Below are 12,670 nucleotides of genomic sequence, written 5' to 3' on the forward strand. Positions count from 1 at the left end.
AACATGATATATTCTTATTCTGTGACCAATTAAGAAAGTGAAATGCAATTTTGGACATCATGTCTATAGAGATATATTCCGCTTATCAATATAATTCTATGGAATTCAAAAACTTTGAAGCTCAATATCTCAGAACATTATAATTTGAAGGGGGCATGTTTAAAAGGACATCATGCAATCCTGTATTGTGATTAAAACCTTTGTGTAATGTAATGCTTAATGCACTTAGACATAACGTGGAGTCTGTAAGGTGGAGATGGGAGATCCTTGTATCCTTTAACAGCACAGGTGTAGTTGCCCTCATCTTCATAACTGACTGGGTGGAGCTGCAGCTGGTTGTTGATGATCTGCTTCTTCTCTACAGGACGTCCATCTTTACTCCAGATGAATGCAGGATTGGTACTAGGGGGGCAGGTGTTGCCGCAGGTGAGATTCACATGATCTCCCTCTTTCACGTCTGTTCCTTTAGATGAACTAATGTGCAGATCTAGAAGTATGGATATATGTTTTATCATACTGAAGTGACTTGACAGAAAAACATTGCAATATGTCTGTGCTCATGTTCATGATTTAAAAGAAAATATATTATATGTACCTGTGAGATGTACCTAAACTCCAGGTGTGCCTATCCATTTCTCAGTTTTATTGTTGGTAGTAATCCTACAGAAGTACCGGTGCTGTGCATCTTCTTTGGTTACTCCAGTAATGGTTAAAGAACACCAACTCTTATCTCCACAGTCCACTTTGACCCTGTGTTCTTCCTTGGTTTTCAAATCAACAGGAACTTCTTTTTTATTAATCCAGAAAGCATTTTCAACTGTAAGACCACTGGGGTAGGTGTAAGAGCAGGACATGGTGACTGATGATCCCTCCAGAGCACAGATGTGTGTGGGGCTGTAGGTGACTCCCCACTTAGCACCCAAACATCCTGCAACACAAACATTTAACATGGATGTTTGTCAGGTCCCAGGGACTTTTCAGTTGCAGTTACTGCTTTTGGCCACTAGATGTCCTCATTTGCACCTTTTTTTGTAATTTTCGGAAATTTCCTGATTTTCTCGGCTCATGTGTTTGAGTGATTACACCTGTGATTGTTAATGAATCAGAGTATTTAAGGAGCATGTGTTTGTTCGTGCTTTTGCTGAGTTCTCCTGTGTGCCACCTGTATTGTAAGTGTACTCCTGAATACTATTGAAAAGACTTTTGGTCATCAATTTCTCCCTCTTTGAGGTGTTTTTTGACTTTGGACTTTGTCTACTGCCCTCTGTTTTTGGATTTCTTTGCCTTTTGGATTGGTTTATGGATTTCTTTGCCTGTGAGACTTTGCAACAATCCGCAAGAAAGTCTGTTTGCATGCCTGTTTTTGTGACTCAGTAAAGAGAACTCTGAATCTGACTCCTCTGCATTTTGGTTCATTCATTCATTCATAACTAATTTCTGCTCTTAGTACATGCTACCTGTATAGCACAATCACTTTGAAATAACATGCATATTTGATGTAGGCCTAAGCCTTCTCAATTTCATTGGAATTACTTGATCAAATTGGGTTATCACAGCATGAATCAATTTTGTATACAGAAAGAGAAATACTGGACTAATTCGAGACATTTCATTCATGTGCAACCGATGTACACAATTAAATCAAGTAAATCCAGTGATTTATTGTTTTCAGTGTATGGGGACTATTTGTCAGGTGGTGCGTGATATCATTGTGCTGATGCGCCCATGGTATGTTTGAAACGTTCCTTGATTAGCCTATTACTATGGCAAGCCGATTGAGCATTTATTCTGATATCTTGATATCAGGCATAATTGTCATGTACATGTAAGCCATTTTTGTCAACTAGTTAACTAGTGAGCTATGTTTGTGTAAACTAGTTAACTAGTGAGGGCCAAAATATGCACACTAGTTAACTAGTGGGAGCCAAAAGGCTCACTAGTTAACTAGTAAACACATTTTAGCTTCACTAGTTAACTAGTGAGAGCCAGAAATGTCTACTAGTTAACTAGTAAAGGCCGAAATGCATACCAGTCAGCTAGTTGAAGGCTTTTGGGTCTCACTAGTTAACTAGTGACAGCCAAAAATGTGCACATGCTTACTAGTGAAGTCAAAACACCTCACTAGTTAACTAGTTGCAGTAGGTCAATGTCACTAGTAAACTAGTGAACCATAAATGGCTTACTAGCTAGCTAGGTGATGGCAGCAGGCTCACTACTTAACTAGTTGATGCATCATTTGTCCAAACTAGATAACTAGTGAGGTCATAAATGTATACTAGTAAACTAGTTCAAGACAAAATTCACACTAGTCAACTAGTGGCGCAGAATTCAAATTAGGAGAATTCTGGAAATTGAGGCTTTCTATTGGCTCCCTATGTCCAAATAGAACATGACAACCAAACACAGTGCAGAATTTCACGAAATCCCACCCACAACATTTGCATGTGGCATACAAGTTAACATGCTGGCCAAAGGTACTCTAGCCAGTAAACTAGTGGCTTCAGTGTGACACTTACATGTAAACTAGTGAAGGCAGAACTGCTCACTAGTTAACTAGTGAAGACACACATGCCCACTAGTTAACTAGTGAGGTCTAAAAAGTGTCACTAGTTTACTAGTGTGCACCAAAACACCCACTAGTGAACTAGTGATGGCAATTTCCCAGGGGCGTAGATTTGCGTGGGGACCGAAGGACGTGTCCACACCAATATCAAATTACGACTGAAATGTCCCCACCAATATTCAGGTTGGAATGGGGAAAAAAGAGTTAAATCATTTCTCACTTCAGTGCTGCGGATCATCTCGTACAGATCTTGTAATGTGCAGTAGCCTATAAGGGTAAATCGCGCCGATTTGAAGTTTACTTTACTTCACTACAAGCATGAAGTGCGTCCAAATTCACACATTCTTCTCTGTTGAACTCCTCGAGAAGTAGGCTACTCATCACACATGTGTCACATGAAAGAGCCTTTTCTCAGCTTTTAAACGGTGCTAGCTAGCCACTGTTTGCTGTGATGTACAGTTTGTGAGAAAAATAACTTCAAGAGATTTAATAATTATTCTCTGCGCCCATCTCCACATCCATTCGTCTCGGTGGAATATAGTAGGCCTACACACTCTTCACGCAACACATGACAAACCATATATCAGAATAAACAGCAGACCTACCGAACACAAAGGTGTAATGCATTCCCGTGTATAGTTAGCTGTTCCAGAGTAATCCGGTTTTTAAATAAATTATAGAAAAATTCAACATGGTCTTTCGGCTGCATTTCTTAAAAATGAGCTGTGCTTACATCGCCTAGATATCTGTAAATATTACAATCAGAGAATATACAGGCAGCTCATGGTTAAGAGTTTGTCAATGTAGCCTTATTGATTTCTTTTCACAAAATGCTAAGCATGCATGTATTTAAGTTTCTTAAAACTGAGCTGTGCTTAAATAGGCATGATTTCATAACAGACCAAATAGAAAATAAATGTTAAATATAGCCTACATATCTGTAGCCTACAGAAAATCAGATTATGTAGGCTACACAGTGTAGTTAGATCAAGTTGAACAGTAGCACATTTTAATCATGGATATAGTTGGACAGTAACACATTTTAATCATTTTATCTATAGTGGCTGGTGAAAGAGTTGAGTGTTTTTTTTTTTTTTTCGGGGGGAGGGGGGGGTTGTTAGTGGGTAGTGTCCCCACCAAAGCTCAGACCAAACCTAAGCCCTTGCAATTTCCATTCAACTAGTTAACTAGTGAGGTGCAAAAAGTGTCACTAGTTTACTAGTGTGCCCCAAAATGCCCACTAGTTAACTAGTGAAGGCCATTTCAGCCCCACTAGTTAACTAGTGAGTTGCCAAAAAAAGGCCAAAATACCCAGTGTTGTGGGCCTTACTAGTTAATAAGTGGCATGCATATTTTGTTCACTAGTTAACTAGTTACACCTAAAACACAAACAAGCTAACCATTTTTGTCCACTAGTTAACTAGTGGAACAATTTAAGTCTCACTAGTTTACATGTGTGGCAGTGAAGCAGCTCACTAGTTAACTAGTGCGCACAAGACGGCTGTTTTTGGAGTTTTCTAGTTCACTAGTAATGCAAAAGGTACTCTTACTAGTTAACTAGTGACAAATTGGCCTTCACTAGTTAACTAGTTGACATGTTTGGCCTTACTAGTTCACTAGTAATGGAACAGGACATGCTCACTAGTTAACTAGTGAGCATATGTGCATTATAATGCCTTTTACTAGCTTATAAAGGGCATTTTGAGCCTTACATGTTAGCTAGTGAGGACAAAACACTGTCCATAATGAACTAGCATGAGAAAAATGTCCCTCACACTAGTAAACTAGTGGAATTTGAATAAATACACAAACGGCTGGCATTTTGTTCAACTAGTTAACTAGTGGGACGTAACATTGGCCACTAGTTAACTAGTGCGCAATGTCGCACTTGCATGCAAATGAAGAAGGCGGAACAAGGATTTTGATTGGTCCATTTAGGACTCAGAAACCTAGAAAACATGGCTGACTTCGTCCAGGCTGTTCTAAGAGCAAACTTTTAAAAACTAAGATCGTATGAGCATAAAAATATGTTTTGATAACATGTCTAGTGCCAAAGTTGTGGTGTATTGCTGTAATCTTCGTTAAGTTAATGTCTACAATCTTTAGTTTTTCAGTTATTAGTCTGTAAATCGCGATAAAACTGGAAGCATTTGTATATGGTTGCCTAGCAACAAAACATTTCAGTAACATGAATATTGATGATAGCATTGTTGATGTGGCAAGACTAGCTCAAGTGGTTAAGCAGCTTGAGATCATGTGGGAGACCAGGGTTCAATTCCTTATAAGTGCATGAAGTTTTTTTCTTGATCTTTGAGCTTTTAACACAACGGACACAACGGACAGACTGAGAAAGTCATTTGTCCCCAGGGCCATTGAACTGTTTAATGCCTCACTTAAGGGAAGAGGAGAGATATACTTCTCTGCATAGTCTGTCTGCCTCTTCACCCCCTCCATGTTTGGTACTGTCTGTCCACTAGCCACTTTCTACCACTGTCTTTATGCCTCACTGTTTGCGTGCTATATTAGCACATTAGCACATATGCATAACCCCCCCCCCCCCCCCTCCATGCCACAGCCAAACTGTGGCCACACTTATACATTTTCTTAAATAGTTAAATATATAGATATATAGACTTTACTTTACTCTACTTCTGCATTGTTGCACTGTTGGACTTACTCATTTGCACTGTTGGACTTACTCATTTGCACTATCACCATGACCACTACCACTATCACCATTGCACTACCACCATGACACTCATTCGCACAGAGCACCTTAGAGCACCTTACCATATCTTACTATGCACAGAGAATCACAGGCTCAGTCCCTGCCTCAGTCATTGCAAGCGCCTCTGATTGATTAATCACCACTATGTGGATAATGTTTTTAGAATGACTTAGATCAAGTGTTAGTATAATTTGTTTTTTTGTAATTTGTATTTTAGTATATTTTTATATATTGTATTAAGTGTTAGTTAGTATAATTTGTATTTTAGTATATTTAGCATATTCTTTATCTTCTACTGTCCTTATTGCTTAGTTGTGTTTTTATATTATATACTTTAATTACTCTTTCTGATGTTAAATAATGTGTTTGTGTTGTATGTATGCTGCTGAGACCTTGAATTTCCCCTAGGGATCAATAAAGTATCTATCTATCTATCTATCTATCTATCTATCTAATTACTTTTGAAACCATGTGCAGTTAATGTGTACAATCTTTTGTTTTTCAGTTATTAATCAGAAAAGCGTGACTGAATGGATACATTTATGTCTATGGTTGCCTAGCAACAATAAACAAAGAATAATATTAAAATCGATCCCTTGAATCTTTGGTGTGGATCACTAAGAGCTCACTTGTTAAAGCATGGGGTTTCCCTGTTATTATTAAAAACCATTTTGACAGATAATGAGATACTGCATACTGCAGGCTCTGCTTTACTATCTATACTGAAGTACCGTTGCAGAGCAGTGTGTCACTTTAGCCACTAGGGGCACCCATCAGGACCTGATCGCGAGGCTATGAACAGTAAATTTACATTTAGACTGGGTGGGATTCTTACATAATACCCAATAGGAGTCTTCTACCCACCCTCTCATTAGAATTGGCATAATAAAAAAGTTAACTAGTGAGCTGCTTCACTGCCACACATGTAAACTAGTGAGACTTCAATTGTTCCACTAGTTAACTAGTGGACAAAAACGGTCAGCTTGTTTCTCTTTTTAGGTGTAACTAGTTAACTAGTGAACAAAATATACATGCCACTAGTTAACTAGTAAGGCCCACAACACCCTCACTAGTAAACTAGTGGGTATTTTGGCCTTTACATGTTAACAAGTGACCATTTTGGCATCTCACTAGTTAACTAGTGGGGCTGAAATGGCCTTCACTAGTTAACTAGTGGGCGTTTTGGAGCACACTAGTAAACTAGTGACACTTTTTGCACCTCACTAGTAAACTAGTCGAATGGAAATTGCCATCACTAGTTCACTAGTGGGTGTTTTGGTGCACACTAGTAAACTAGTGACACTTTTTAGACCTCACTAGTTAACTAGTGGGCATTTGTGTCTTCACTAGTTAACTAGTGAACAGTTCTGCCTTCACTAGTTTACATGTAAGTGTCACATTGAAGCCTCTAGTTTACTAGTTAAAGTTCCTTTGGCCAGCATGTTAACTTGTGTGCCACATGCAAATGTTGTGGGTGGGATTTTGTGAAATTATGCGCTGTGATTGGTTGTCATGTTCTATTTGGACATAGGGAGCCAATAGAAAGCCTCAATTTTCAGAGTTCTCCGCCTCCTAATTTGTTAACTAGTGAGCCATTTCAGCCTCACAGCCCCCCCCCCTACACACACAGAGAAATGGCTTGCATGTACATGACAATTATGCCTGATATCAAGATATCTGAATAAATGCTCAATCGGCTTGCCATATATTACTCCAGAATGAGAGTATCAGCCTAGAAAATCGACACGTGTCATTCTCTGTATTACCCTTTGTAACTTGAGAAGAGACAAGTTTTATATAGGACAATTACTGGAAATCCTAGTCACTTTTAAGTGTGATGCTAGCAGGCGAGATGTTAATGGTCTAATCCGATTCAATGATCTATGCTAGGCTGGAGCTAAAAGCCAGACTCTGAGAACGGTTGGATGAACTGGAGAAAGATCAATTGTTTAACCCAAGCGGAGGTGAAAAATGAGCGTAAATCTCCAAATGGTGGACTATCCCTTTGATCTGACTACTCATGCTGGGCAACTATAGGTTATTATTCATTTGATTGACTCACACATTTTTCTCAATGTAAAGACAAAATGATTAGTCTTTCCAAGACTCAACAGGGCTTCACTCAGGGAGAAAAAGGATACGTTTGTAACATAAACAAACATGCGAAAACTGAACAGTCCAATCAGTAGACCAGCTATCCAATTAGGCTACTTTGTTGTCAGTATCTCCAGGCTTCAAGTGTTGCTGACAGCTGAAGCAGCAAGAGACAGAAAGAGGTAGAGCTGATGGAGAGGAACTATAAAAGGGTGGTGGTAGCATTGTAGCTAAGGAGCTGGGTTAGCATGCAGTAGCCCGAAAACATGTGGGCTCAATAGCCAACTTCCACCATTGTACCCTTGAGCAAGACACTTAACCCGAAGTAGCTCTGGGGACAGTGGCCCTTTGAAATATAATTGGCATCTGTCACTTTGGATAAATGAGAGTCTTAGTGCTAAATTAATACATGAGATGGCAGCAACTAGCATGCTGTGGCAGTTAGTGCAGAGGCAACAGCTGACATGGACAAACAAAGATTACTTAGAATTAGGGAAGATTGATGCTTTTGGAGTATATGAGGAGGTTTGTCAAACGGAGGTCCTACCCTTCGGATGATTCAGATATGATGCTAACCTGCAGACCTAATACTGACCTTATACGGACATATGTGTGAACGACATACACACACATTACAGAATCTTTGTGTGGTTGTCGAATGAGGGGTGGGGGCTTGTAGAGTTCACAAGATGCGAGACATGACGCAGAATATATGCGGCCGCTGCCTGTCACAGCTGCTTTTTGTTTACAAAATGTAGCCTATGCATTATGTAGGCTAAAGAAGAGAAATCTATTGTACATAGGCTAATACTTGAAGTAGGCTAGTCACGTAAGTGCGCACTTGAAATTGACCTAGCCTACAGTATTTGTATGTGTGCTTCAAATAAACACATTTATCTGTTTTCAACGTTATGTACCAGAATTAGCTATAGAACCCCAAATCTGGTTTGCGTTGGAGAGAGAGAGCATGCACAAACTTTATGGTAGGCTACCAGCCAATTCAGTAGGCTAACTCAAGACTTCAATATCATACAACGTTTTTAAGCAACAAACAAAATACTAACATTAATAACAGTGAAGTTGTTCGTTTTTTCATGGTTTATTTTTTCCAAAAGCATCCTCTCCCCATGTGTAGCATTTACGTAAGGAGCTTGGAACAAAGTTGGGTTTTCTTTGTTTTCATTTTCTCTAGGCATATATGCTCAGCAAATATCAGCGAGCTCAGCAGGTCATGAAGGCTATCAATGAACAGAAAACCGTGTTGGCTAACAATTTATTAAATACTCCTGTTATTGTCGTCAACGACGTCGCTATAGGCTACTGCCTTTTCAGTGCCTTCTGCTTTTGATGATTTAGTCTTCTGAATTCGTTTGTCCTTGCCATGCAGTTGTAGGCTAACGTGTCTCTAACGTTCCCTTCAGGTGTTCTATCAAAATGTTGTATGCCCTCATGGACAGTAGCTCCGTGATGTCTGCATCTTTCCAGGTCGGAGATTTTCTGGACAGCACTATGCCACTCCATCATAACACTGGCATTTAAGTCAGTTAACCACATGGACGCACGAAAGAAACGTCACCAACACGCCCTCTCACTAGGTGTGATTTTAACCGCATGTTCTACTCCTCGTTCAGACACAGCACATTTACATAATGTACAGAGGAAATACTAGGGGGGGAGTAGTATAAACACCGGGTGAATTCGGACTTCCATATCACCGGTTATGTCGTTCAGATATACGGCCCCACCGTTTAACATCGGCAGAACCTCCGGTCTTACACGTATATCTGAAAGCGCTTACACTCTCCATCTTTCTCTTGCGAGAGAGAAGCCTCATTTAATGAAAAAAAACCTTCTTTTTCAATTTCTACATCTTTTACAATAAGCGTCTAAATCCCAAAACTAGAGAGCTGAGAGATGCTTCAATCACACAAACAACTGATACTATATTCTGCATGCACGTTCCATATCATATTTCTTTCTCTTTGACATGTAACATGGGCACTGGTCTTTACTGGTTCCATCATTGATAGCAAATGCAAACACACAGAGAGAGAGAGAGAGAGAGAGAGTGTGTGTGTGTGTGTGAGAGAGAGAGAGTGTGTGTGTGTGTGTGTGTGTGTGTGTGTGTGTGTGAGAGAGAGAGGCACACTTTTTTCCTAAAATTAAAAAAGCGGAAGTTTATGTCTCTCTACATCATTTACACCAAGTCTTTGTACTCAAAACCCAAAACTAAAAAAAATTTATATTGCTGAGATGTTTTGATTTATTTTGATCTAATGTCAGATATTCAGTTGTGTGACAGGAAGTTGCTACTTACGAGGAATCACGATCAATAGGAGCAGGGAAAGAAACTGTGACGTTTGTGTCATCTTCGAGCCAGTTAGCTGTGAAATGCAAACATTCCATAACACAGTAAATTTAATGCAGAATACTGTTTAAACAAAGCCATGATGCCAATATGTATTTGCTTTAGACAAATAGAAAAGCACTCTGTAAAAAATAATAATTGTACAGTGTAGTTACCGTGTCTAGCTGCTGTTGAATTGCGTCCTGTCTTGTCTGGAAAAGAAGAACACTAAAGCAGCACTGAGCTCTGGTGCACCAAGAAGCAGCACATGTGGTTTTAACACAGTTAAATATACTGGACTAGCTGTGGCCATTCCTCATTTTGGTTGTGCAGTTAAATATACTGGACTAGCTGTGGCCAGACTGTCTGATGCATGCTAGTGTCCATTCTTCCTCATTTTGGTTGTGCAAAACACCACTCTGCAGTTACAGTAGATCATCTTCATTTATAATATACTGTATGGGGCTAACAATAAGTAGGTACTAAAGTATTTTTTGTATTTATATTTTGTTGTTGTAGTATTCAATTCAGATTGTCTTTCATATCAGATGACACAAATCTCACATTTTGTGTGTGTGTGTGTGTGTGTCAGAGAGTGAGAGAGGGAGAGAGACAAAAAGAGATCTAGATGACATGCCACATTGGAGTTTAATGAAAGTCTATTTAGATTAACTATGAAGGTCATGCTCTACAAATCCTAAAACAGCTTGAGTGTCTATGTCAGCGGTTCTCAGAACTTTCACAATAAATACCACCATTTTCACCAAGAAACAAGCCTTCAAAATCGGCGAGTTTTCACAAAGATCTCCAGCCTGGCGGGCCATCCTATATCATTGAAATGTATAGTCTGGAATCGAACCATTCACCTCGCTTTATCCAAGGGGCGGCTTAATCCAAGACGCACCCTAGCGGCGGCAAATGAATTTGCTCAGCCTGTACGTCTAGTATCAAACCATAGGAATTTCTATTGGCTGACGCCGTGGACCTCATCCAATCACAGCGCTCTATTTTGTTAGAGAGTCTTAAGGCGGGCTTAACAGGATAACGACAGTCCTGCGACGGTGAACAACAAGGAAGGTGGCTATGGCGAACTAAGAGCGGTTGTTTGAATCGGCATTGGCGTCAACTTTGGAGGAGTTGGACTTGTGCTTTTCTTTGAAAGTAGAGCAACACAATGCACTTAAGTCATTCCTTTCGAAGAAGGATGTATTTGCCGTTTTGCCGACCGGATACGGATATGGTCGTAGCGCTGGCCTATTGCATGCCTAGGCAGTTTGAAAGACAATTCTCTGCCCGCCCCTTGGATTAAGCGAGGTGAATGGTTCGATTCCAGACTATACATTTCAATGATATAGGATGGCCCGCCAGGCTACAACTTTAGCTCACATCCTCCGAAATGACAAGTGAACAGCAGCCCTTTAACTGTAGAAGTTAACTGTACTGCACAGTCTCTTGTATATGTTTGCCACATGCAAGAAGAGTTCAACAGAGAGATGTTAGCAGATCATGAAAAATGGTGAGCAATGTACCCCAAAGTTGGATGATTTCTGCATTGTTAGTTACCAATCGCTCGAATGAAAAGATATTCAGCCTAACATTAGCTCACATTTGTTTGGCTGTAGCAAATGTCTGTAAACGTCAACGTCCACAGGCCGATCACGAGCCTAATGATAATATTTTTTTAAATAATAAACAACATGCCTTTTCTTTTGGAAATGGCACGTCAAGTAAGACAAAATAAGCTAGCCTTTCATGCAAAATGTGTAAGAGAACCTATAGGGCGATTTGTGTTCATAATGCACAGATAATGCAAACCGTGCTGCGGACCGGTTCGCATTAGAGGGGTCATCGATCTGAGTTCGTATAGAAGGCAGAAAGGGACCAAGTGTGAAAACACTCTTATTCTATGGTCACGAGTTGGTTTGCAATGCATTGTAATGGCACTGTATGCACAGAGTGAAGCTGTTTTAGAAAGCAAAATAAATAAATACATAAATAAATAAATAACTGCAACTGTTATTTTTGTCATTTTAGCACACGTGACGGCTTGACACTGAGGCCTTCTGTTTGCATGAGAGGATGTAGCGTGTTTAGTTTTAGAACTGACCACTTCAACTTTAGAAGAAAAAAAGTAAAGGGACACTGTTGAGGATAGTGTGTGTGTAGTAGTGTGTATAAAACAACAAATGTATATGTTTTCACATATAGCCCCTTTTAAAAGAACCAAACTCAGTCAACTGAAAGGGAGTCCAGAAAGTGGACCAAAACAAAAGGAAATAAAAGGTGATAAAACATTTCTGGCATGTAAGGACACTGTTGAGGATAGTGTGTGTGTGTGTGTGTATGTGTGTGTGTCGTGTGTTGTGTGTGTGTGTGTGTGTGTGTGTGTGTGTATATGAGAGAGAGAGAGAGAGAGATAGAGAGAGATCTAAAGGACATTATACAGTACATTGCTATATCAATGTTTAATGCAAATGTTTTTAAAGTAACTATGAATGCCAAGCTGTACAAATCCAAAAATAGCATTCTGTTGCCATGAGACCATGTAGCGTGTTTAGCTTTAGGTCTGACCACTTGAATTTTAGAAGAAAAAAAGGTGAGAAAACATTTCTGACGCACAGAGGACACTGCTGAGGACAGTGTGTGTGTATGTGTGTGTATGTGTGAGTGTGAGTGTGTCTGTGTGTGTGTGAGTGTGTGTTTGTGTGTGTGTGTGAGTGTGTGTGTGCGTATGTGTGTGTGTGAGTGTGTGCATATGTGTGTGTGAGTTTGTGTGTGTGTGTGTGTGTATGTGAGAGTGTGAGTTTGTGTGTGTGTGTGTGTGTATGTGAGAGTGTGAGTGTGTGTGTGTGTGTGTGTGAGTTTGTGTGTGTGTGTGTGTGTGTGTGTGTGTATGTGAGAGTGTGAGTGTGTGTCAGTGTGTGTGTGAGTGTGTGTG

General features: G+C 39.8%; 1 long non-coding RNA gene and 1 pseudogene across 1 annotated transcript; one reads left to right on the plus strand and one right to left on the minus strand.

Annotated features, from left to right (window-relative positions):
- The window catches only part of LOC143123348 (uncharacterized), a 685,973-nt pseudogene that overhangs the window by 451,245 nt on the left and 222,058 nt on the right, over nucleotides 1-12,670 (plus strand).
- Nucleotides 236-9,943, minus strand: LOC143123920 (uncharacterized). The gene is made up of 4 exons (XR_012986958.1): nucleotides 9,909-9,943; nucleotides 9,703-9,769; nucleotides 596-928; nucleotides 236-487 (listed from the first exon to the last, which is right to left on the minus strand). It is a non-coding gene; the product is annotated as an uncharacterized LOC143123920 (long non-coding RNA).

This window comes from Alosa pseudoharengus, unplaced genomic scaffold (assembly GCF_046254945.1).
Source record: "Alosa pseudoharengus isolate Yale_2024_CS ecotype anadromous, Long Island Sound unplaced genomic scaffold, YU_APseudo_1.1 YU_APseudo_1.1_scf_1, whole genome shotgun sequence".
NCBI classification, from domain to species: domain Eukaryota; kingdom Metazoa; phylum Chordata; class Actinopteri; order Clupeiformes; family Clupeidae; genus Alosa; species Alosa pseudoharengus.